The sequence below is a fragment of the Chroicocephalus ridibundus genome, chromosome 3, assembly GCF_963924245.1.
Source record: "Chroicocephalus ridibundus chromosome 3, bChrRid1.1, whole genome shotgun sequence".
Lineage (NCBI taxonomy): Eukaryota > Metazoa > Chordata > Aves > Charadriiformes > Laridae > Chroicocephalus > Chroicocephalus ridibundus.
Genome location: NC_086286.1, coordinates 112640477 through 112650567, shown reverse-complemented (window position 1 = coordinate 112650567; position 10091 = coordinate 112640477).

The window sequence follows — 10091 nt, the reverse complement described above, 5'->3', positions numbered from 1 at the left end:
GTCCAAAAATCTATATACACTCATCTGAGCATGCATCAGATATGTTTACACCAGAATCCTGTGTCATTCAGCTGAATACATTGTTTACATCCAGAACTGCCTTCTTCGTTATGAGTATCCTTGAAAATTTTATGATTATGTTTTCCAGTGAAAAATAATTAATTGACTACATATAAATTTCTGCTACAGAAAAGTCTCAGCCATAAATTTCATGCTGGGGAAAAATCTTTTCCCAACCAGCTCTAATATTTACTACGTCACAGGCAGAGCCATCATTTAAAATTTCTCCCTGAGGCATTGTGAAGAATGTCATCATGCACTGCTTCATTTTTTAGCTCCGAAAATTCAAGACACAAAAATGGCAGAGGCAGTGACCTTTGTGAACGCTAAGATTTGCTTCCCTATAAAACTTAGTCATTGCCAGGTATTTTCAGAAAGGTGCTGTCACGGTATCTTGCAATGATACGACTTTATGGTGATGATAGACCAGTTTACAAGGAGAGCATATGGAAAATACAGCAGCAGATTGATTAACTTGAAGATGTTTTTGATTAAAACACTGAGGCTGGCATGACAGTTCCTGAGCTTTTGAGATGATCCATGTTTCATAAATATCACGGCAGAAACATTTTCTGGCAGGTTCTGTTTCAGCTTGGTAATACCCTTCATAAATCTGTGCCCAAACTCCAGCGTGCACCGAGGTCTTGAAATCTGACAGCAAGGACTGGGGAAACCACAAGAGTTTAGGCAGAAGAGAAAAACTGTCAAATTACAGGAAGATCACCAAACACTGGATATCTCATGCTCCAAACAATGCCACATATTTCTACAGCATCCTTTGCCCTCATGTGCCTTATTAATGTTGTGGTAACATTTTTAGTTCTCGCTTAGGCTAAGCTGATTTCTGTGGTCTTAGATCCCTGCTCCAATAGAAAATACATAAGATAACATGGTTGGGAGAAGATACTGCTAGGAATATTATTAAATAAATGAAAAAGCATTATTTAGTTTCATACAATATCACTTAATGTCTTAAATAGCTATTTGGTAGAGATTAAGCTACACTGCAAAAACAATAAATGCATTTTTTTGCCTTTTGATGTATCTATCTCCAATACGTGGAGAACAAATTCAAATTTTCTGGAAGTAAATGACATTTAAGCAAAAGGAAGGTTATGCTTACAGAGACTATAATTAACTAATATCAGAAATTCTAAAATACCTATTAACAACAGAGAAAAAAAATTAAATCCTTTGTCTGCTAATTCACAGGGAAAAAAAATAACATAAAACTGTCTCAGAATTTCAGATTTTTCCATACCAAAGAATAGCAAAGACAAAAATGCTAATTTTCTTTTTAAGGTTCCTGTTTTTCTCTCTACCACCTGAATTGAGCCCAGTGCCAGCTGGGGTAAAGGCGGAGGATGGAAGGAGCCAGAACAACACTTCACAGGTTTTGGGAAATATAGCTTATTTTTACCTTTTTTTTTTTCCCCCAGCATTTGCAATAGCTGTGAGGACTTCTGGTCTTACACTTGGTCTAAAACCCTTGCCTGCAGAATTGTGCTTCCACCTCCATGGCTTGGGAGCTACCTTGGGAGCAGAAGACGAGCTGCCTCCAGGCAGATCCATGTCTGCAGTTCTGGGCATGCAGAGATGTCCCCTGACGTGGAGCTGGTGAGGAAGAGGAGAGAGATTGGGGAGGAAGGAGTCCTGTCCACCTCGTGTTCAGCTGTGGGAGCCTGGCAGAGGTGAAGAGCCATCCAGGCCAGCAGCTGGCTCGGACGCTAAGCTGCTCCAGTTCCTGTTCTTCCATTCCCTGCACAGCACCTCTAATGAGTTAAATCTGAGCATCTCAAGGTTAGTGTTGGCCCTAAACCAGGGAAAATAAACAAAGAAATTTGATCGGATGCTTTAACCTTCAGTTCATGGTTGTTTTATGCCACAGAACGAAGAAGTTGCTGTCACTTTCAAGAAGAAACATGAGCAACAAATTAAGCAAGCTTCTGTCTCGCTATCTAGCTGTCACCTGGCATTTATTAATAAAGACCAAGTTTGTCATCTTATGTGATTTTTCCCAGGGGTCTGGCCAGCTGGTTGGTAGCGGCTCCAGTTGCAGAAGTGTCTTTTACTGCCAGCTAGATTAGCTCCATCCTGGCATTTCTGGGCAACCACACAAGTTTATCTGACTGAGACCTTGACTACATCAATGCAGATATTAGCGTTAGTGAGTGATGTGGTCAGACAGATCCGCCAAGCGCCCAGGTCCTTGGTGGCTGGCAGGGCCTTGCTGGGGCTAGCAAAGGTCCTCACCTGCCAGACATGAGGTAAAAGGGTTTTCATAACCATTCTTCTCCAGAAGATGCCACTCAAAGCAGAGCAGCACTATGACCATGTAGCTTGGTGGAAACAGGCAACATCATCACATGAAACCTCATAATGAGGTGTTGCATCCATAGTGTGGTCAGCACAGGGGTAGGTAGTTTCGGGCTGTGGGACACTCCGAGTTGTTGCTAAGGTGCCAGTTTTCCCAACTAACAAATTGCAGAGCTTTGTGGGGTGAGAGACAGAAACTGCTTTATCACAAGGATGCATGTCCTGGAAACTGCCTTGTCCCCACCAAGCCATCAGAAATTCGCTATTGAGATTCACCCCCTTGTGATACAGACATGTTGACAGTAACTTTCAGTTCTATCAAGTGATGAAAGACCTGAAATGCACAAGAGTGCAACCCAGCTATTTCAGATTCCTCTGGCATCACCAAGATGTAAAACTGAGGATCTCTATGGAAACAGCGGGATTAATCATAGGAAATTCATTGGATGGGTCAGTCCTTTCAGGTGACCTTTCAGAGATACAACGTATTTGCTTGTCTGCTTTTATTTGGAACAGAGGGGCAAGCATCCACAGGAAGAGTGACCACCTTGCTGCACAACCTGCTGCTCCCTGATGCCCCACAAACCCCCAAAGGGCAGGTGAAGACAGTCGTTACCATCCACTCCAAGTCAGACCCCTCTCCCTCTCTTGCATTCACATCCTGTTCTGCACCACAAAGACGAAGCAGCAGGGTCTGCCCCATACAGTCCAAGGGCTTCTCCTTTCATGGCCACCAGTGGGCCATTCCTGGAGTGAGAGGTCCCACAGCATGGAGCAGAGGAACAGATTTGAACCCTACGTGCCTATTTGGATGGAGGCACAGGTGGCTTTACCCATCAGACATTTACTGATGCAACCTGTTTGCTGTCAAGGAGGCAAACAGAAGTAACACCCAGAAGACCATGTGGAGGAACTCAATTGCCCAGACAGCAACACCTGAGAAGTCAGGGATGCAGGTCTCACCATGTCTCACCAAACAGCCTTCTGAGGATATTCACATGGCCAACAGAGCCAGGACAGCTTTCAACACAGGGAGCCATGACTGGAGGGTTGACAGAGAAAGTCGGCCCTCAACTCTCATTGACTTTCAACCTGATTCAGACACGTGAATGGCCTTCACACTGTCTGAAAGTCTCCCTTTTCCATTATACTTAATAAATAATAGTTGTTTAGTTTTGCTGAACTGCTCAGAGCTGATTATGCCTTCTTATCAATAACAGGGAAACAAGTTGTGCTTATTCTTATGTATACGTGGTACAAAATATCATCAAACAGATGTAGGTGTATAGATGCTATTTGTGAGATGCACCAGCTGGCTCTGCGGCCCCTCAAATGCAAGGTACCTTGCAGTCTTCATAAAGGTTATGTATGTAACAGTTTGAAAGCAGAAATGTGATGTTTAAGGGTGAAAGCAAGCATGAAATAGTGGGATGGATTTTGAAACAGCATCTGAATTAGGTTTTTTTGAGACATGAGAAGGAAGATTAATTGGCTTAAAATATAGTTTAGTTTTTTAAAAGGAGAAACATATTGAGAGACTTCTCATACTATGATGAGTTGGGACAAATTTTCAAAACCAGAGATGCCTGAGTTTCCTCTTCAGAACATATCTATGGATACAATTAAGAGAATTCATTTGCACTGGAGCAGTGAGCACAACAGTACAGAATCCACTTTCCTGTAAAGGCATTTATGCGTGCACTGACTTGGCTGGCTGCACACTTTGCAGGTCAATATAGGGGGCCTCTTCCTTAAACACCAAAGGCAATATTTTCAACAATGTACCTGTTCTTTCAGTGGCTGAGGTCCATTTTCAAAGGTGATCGAAACATCTCCAAGGCTAAGGGAGGCTGAGGGATAATGAGAGTTGAATGCTGAACAGTCTATTTCACCTTTCGAAGCAGGACTTGGGCACTTCCAAGTATCCTGCTCTTAATCTCCGTTGACTTGTACCGTTTCTGCTGCTCCATTCTGGGCAGTATGAAGCTTTTGTAGATACATGAGTCAGTCCCACAGAACTGAAAATATGAGACTTGTCTTCTGCAAGCTAGTAAACACAAGGGTTGTCTTATGCCCACACATGACACCCTAGAATTCAATGGAAACAACAGGAGGGTGCCAATGTTCCTCCAATAATTACTGTAGCAAGAATAAGGCTTAAGACATAGTGTCTTGGTTGTCACTATTGTCAGCGCATAATCCTTATACCTTTTGTATGGCTACGTAAATAACTGCAAGGGAAAAAAAACGTAGGCAAACAAAGAACAACTGCTTCAGTGTCTCCCTGGCTGGGTAATGGAACAACTGATACTGCGGAATGAAAGATGTGACTGCTGACGATCCAAGGCATATTATAAACGTAGACTGTAATAAGGCGGGGGGGGGGGGGGAGGGGAATGAAAAGACACCTCTTGTATAGATGGACATTACAAAGTGAATCTATAAAATGACAACTGTGTTTAAATAGCTATACATCTCTCACATGCAAGCTAGAGTGAGAAAAATGTGGCACCCAACTCTGAGCTTAATGCTGCAATACACGGAGGAGCCGTCCAGGAGGGACATGAGCACCACACGCCACAGACGAACAAGAAAACTTAAAACTTTAACGAGGGCAGGTCAGATCTGTGAAGCAAGGATTGCCGGTAATAAGTTCCCAGGAACTTCAAGCAATTTATCTCAGCTCAGTGACAGGTTTATTCATTTATAATGTGTTAGAAACAAGGTGATGCTTGACAAATAATCAGGAAAATTCCTTTGTCTCTTAAGCTTTGCATATACATATCCGCCCTGTGCTGCTTTCAGAAAATAACCAAGACAGACATTTTATCTGGGGAATAACACATTTTCTTGCATGTGGAGGTATGTCAGGCTTCCATTTATCATAGTGTAAACAGCACAGAAAACTCATTTGAAAGCCCCTGCTTTCAGATGAGGATCTCTGCTATCTGCCATGTAGCAATTTGAAAAACACTAAAAACTGGCAGGTCTCATCACTGGTGAATATTGGACCGATATATTGGGGCTACTTTAAGGGTTTCTGTCTTATCTGTACTTCAAGTTTTTCACTTAAAGTAATCATTTCCCTGAAAGCATTTTTTTTATTTATCAGATGCAAGCAAATGTGTCACAACTAAAATATCACAAAATCACTGAACAGTTGAGGTTGGCAGGGGCCTCTTGAGATCATCTAGTCAAGCTCCTCAGCCCAAGCAGGGTCAGCTAGAGCAGGTTTCCCAGGACCGTGTCCAGTTGTGTTTTGGATATCTCCAAGAATGGAGACTCCACAACATCTCTGGGTAGCCTGTGCCCATGTTTGACCACCCTCACAGGAAAGAAGTATTTTCATGTGTTCAGATTAAATTTTCTCTTTTTTTAAATTTGTGACCAGTGCCTCTTGTCCTGTCAGTGGGCACTACTGAGAAGAGTCTGTCTCCTGCTTCTTCACTCCCTCCCCTCACTGATGAGATCCTGCACACTGATGAGGTCCCCCCTTGAGTCTTCTCTTCTCTAGGCTGAACGGTCCCATCACTCTCAGGCTTTCCTCATAGAAGAGATACTTCAGTGTCTTCCTTATCTTCATGGCCCTGTGCTGGACTCGCTCCAGTATGTCCATGTCTCCTTTTTACTGGGGACCCCAGAACTTGACCAAGCATGCCTGATGTGTCCTCACCTGTGCTGAGCAGAGGGGAAAGACCCCTCCCTCAACCTGCTGGCAACACTCCTCCTAATGCAGCCCAGAAGGCTGTCGGCCTTTTCCACAAGGGTGCATTGCTGGGTCATGATCAGCTTGTTGTCCACCAGGACATCCAGGTCCTTCTCTGTGGAGCTGCTTTCCAGATGGTCAGCCTCCAGTATGTACTGGTGCATGGGAGTATTCCTCGTACTGGTGCATGGGAGTATTCCTCCTACTGGTGCAGACTTGGCATTTCCCCTTGTTGAACTTCCTAAGATTCCTTTCTATGAAGTTCTTCAGCCTGTTGAGGTCCCTCTGGATGGCACCACAGCAATCTGGTGTATCCCCCTAGTTTTGTATTAGCTGCAAAGTTGCTAAAGGTGCACTCTGTCCCATCTGCCAGGTTGTTAATAACAACGCTAAGTAGTACTTGCCCCAGTATTGAGCCCTGGGGTCCACCACTAGTGACTGGCCTCCAACTGGATTTTGTGCAGCTGATCACTACTCTCTGGGCTCAGTCTTTCAGACAGATTTCAGCTCGCCTCACTGTCCACTTGTCTGATCTGCACTTTGTCGTCTTGTCTATGAGGATGTTATGGGAGACACTGTCAAAAGCCTTACCAAAGTCAAGGTAAACAGTACCCACTGCTCTCTCCTCTTCCACCAGACTAGTCATATCAGCATAGAAGGGTTGGTTGCGCATGATTTCACCTTTGAAAACTCAAGCTGACTACTCCTGATAACCTTCTTGTCCTTCATGTGTTTGGAAATGGTTTACAGGTCCATTTTCTCCTCCACCTTTGCAAGGATTGAAGTGAGGCTGACTGGCCTGTAGTTCCCTGGACCTTTCTTCTTGCCCTTCTTGAAAACAGAGTGGCATTTGCTCCCTTACAGTCTTCAGGAACATCTCCCAGTCACTGTGCTCACACTGCTGTGCCATATGGAAGTTAAAATCTGGACCTGTTGCAATCCTGATCCCCCTGGATACACTGCACATCTCCCCAGGAAAGAAAGAGAAAAGGCTGCCTTTTCAGAAAGTGGTGTCTATCCCTTTCCTTAGATAGGGACTAAAGTTTATTGCCCTGGCTTGTTAGTTGTAGAAATGTACAACAATTTGATTTGAAATATTTCAGGTTTTGATATTTCTCCCAAAAGTTGCAATTTTTTGTAGCAACAAAATCTTTTCTCCAAACCAACTGTATCACAAAAGCTAATCTGATAACAGAGAGCTTCTACACTGCAGGGATGCTCTGAAATCGGGAGAAAAATACATCAACAGCAGTGGGACCACCAGCAATGACTAAAGTGCATTCATTGTTTTACTATTCACTCCTTCACTACGAACAACCTGCTGGTAGTGGCAGAGCCCAGTGAAAGGCTAACCTGCTGGCTCCATAAGCTGCTTTCTTTTCCTGTGCTATGTGCACTCAGAATATTGAAAATCCACCCATTCCATCCAACACTCCCAGCTGCCCCTTTGAGGCTGGTGGCAGCCAAGAAGGCACCCGTCCTCCCCATGTCCATCGGGCTCTGGGGGAAGGGAGAGGCATAGGAAGCACAGGCAATTCTCTGCCATGGCACAAAGAGCAAAGATCTACATAAATTATGTTTGTCATCACTTTTCTAGTGTATGGAAAAGACATGCAGACCTTAGAAAAAGCACTTTTAATATATACATTATTAATAGAAAGCTAGCACACAGTAATAGCACTTTCTCCTACAACTGTTCTTTGTAGATGGATGGAAGGCCACCAGAGAAGCAGTAGCTGTAGATGAGAGGCATGAGTGATTATTATAAACTCATGAATAATTCTGATTTTCATTTGAAAATTGCACTTGTACACACTCCTCTCCCAACACAGGCATTTTCAAAATGCACAGGCTTACTGAGAATCCGTGTTCAGATGCTTTTCCGATTGTTTTTATTTAAAGAATGGGGACTTAGGGACATGTTTTTTTGGTGGAGTTAGCAGTGTTAGGTTTACGGTTGAACTGGATGATCTTAACCTAAATAATTTTATGATTTTATGATTCTATGATTCTAAAACCAAAATGGAAATGGTAACCTTTCCATATACCAGTCCACCTAAACCTTCTGCCTATACAAACCTGCAACAACAGTGTCACAAGAAAGTTTCTCTCCTACAGTTTAGTGCTTCTGGATGAGCCCAAGAAGAGCCGGGCACAGATGAACTACAAGGGTAAGGGAATTTCTTTTACACTATTTCTACTTGCTATTTCAATGACAGTTTAACCCATGGGGACTTAAAGAACAGTTTTTATCCTACCCCAGCAAATGCCCGGATCCCAGCATGAGCGCTCAAGTAAAATAGCAGTTTTACTTAAGCATTGTGCTTCACAGAGGAGAAGCTCATCAAAATCAGGTACAACAGTAGTATGTGAAGAGCTACACGAGCTGATCAGCCATGTCAGCACGCACTGTCCATGCTGGGAAGCTGAGGCACAGAGAGGGGCTGAGACCTGCCCCATACAAAGCTCCTGCTTTAGGTTCATGTACAGACGTACCAGTTACTGCCGCTTCTTCCAGGCCAGGCTTTCTCTGTACAGACTCACCTGGCACTACAGGCTTCCAGCCCTTTGGTTTGCTCTGCATCACTTGCTGTTTCTGCCTGTAGACAGGGAACCACAAAGGCTGTTGTAACATGCAGCCGTGTCGCTGCGTTTGGGCGTGAGTAACCAAAAACCAGTTACGCTCCCTCTCCCTCCTGCACCACCTAATTTGTGTTTCCACCACCTAGCCGCAAGGGCAGGGTGCTGCAGGAGCAAAGCTCGATTTAAGCTGTGATTGACACTTTTCCCAGAGAAAATTTGGCTGAATCAGGCCATGGAAGAGCAAAGATTTTTTCCTCATCAAGGCTGTCCAAGGGAGCTTATGGCTTGAGTCTTTTGACTCAAATAGTCATTTGGCTATGTTTGGGTTTGGTCGTTAACTAAAAGAGCTGAAAAATCACCCAGTTTCCAAACCAACAGCTGTGCATCAGCCTTGCAGTCAAAGCAAATAGGCAAAAACTATTTTGATTTGAATTTTTAGGTCAGGCTGTACCAGGACTTCTTAAACTGCTCACAGGTGCTGAATTTTTTATAGTGGTATTTTCAAGAGAATGGTCATTAGGTTGTGCAGTGTTTGTTCTGGCAGATACTACTGTTTCCATGGCATGCAAGAGAGGAGAAGCTCATTGGAAACTTTTTTTTTTTTTAAAGTATAAAGGAGATAAAGCCATTGTAATAACAATCCTCCATCTGCTCATCACATGGCCCCTTCCTCCTTTCTTGCACGTATTCAGAGCATCCCCCGCTGTATTGATGTCTGGAAGGTATTTTCTTTGCAGAGGAATATTTATTTATTTATGGACCCATTCAAAGCTTTAGGCAAGTGCACAGCTTAATCTCTAGCGTCTTGTCAAATGCGAGCGGACAAAAACATTCCAGGAGTTAGTTATAATGATGCCAGACTCTGCCCTCGTAGGATGCGCTTTGCTACTCATGACAGCAATGGGAAGCGCTCCCGCTCGTCTGGTGGCAGAACGAGCCTCTCCCGGGCTTCGCTGCTCTGTCAACAGGGACAGCAGCTGGCAACCTGCTCACCTTTCTGCAGAAAGAAAGAGCAAACATCTCTCCTCGAGCCCGTCTCCTGGAGAGGCACGCAGTGCAACAATGTGCCGCGCTTTGTTTGTTTGTTTTCTAGCTTTCGTTTGCGCATTGAGTCCCAATTTGTGTAACAACTGTTCAGGCTCAGATCTGTTTTGCAAATTGTTGTGAAGTGAGCAGCAGCGGCAGATTTGCCTCAGCTGTTTTTGTTGAGCGTGGCTGAATGCAAAACAGAGGGCTTCGGAAAGAAAAGACAAAACGGGAGGGCCTGTGCAAAGAGGAACTCCCATGGAAGTGCCAGGTTTATTGCTGCACTTATCTAAAGAGGTTGGGAAACCAACTGTCATGGTGGTATAAAACGTTTCCTGAAAACATGGTCATTACAAATCAAACCCACTGACAGCCCAGTACCAGCACCCGGAGCAGGAGC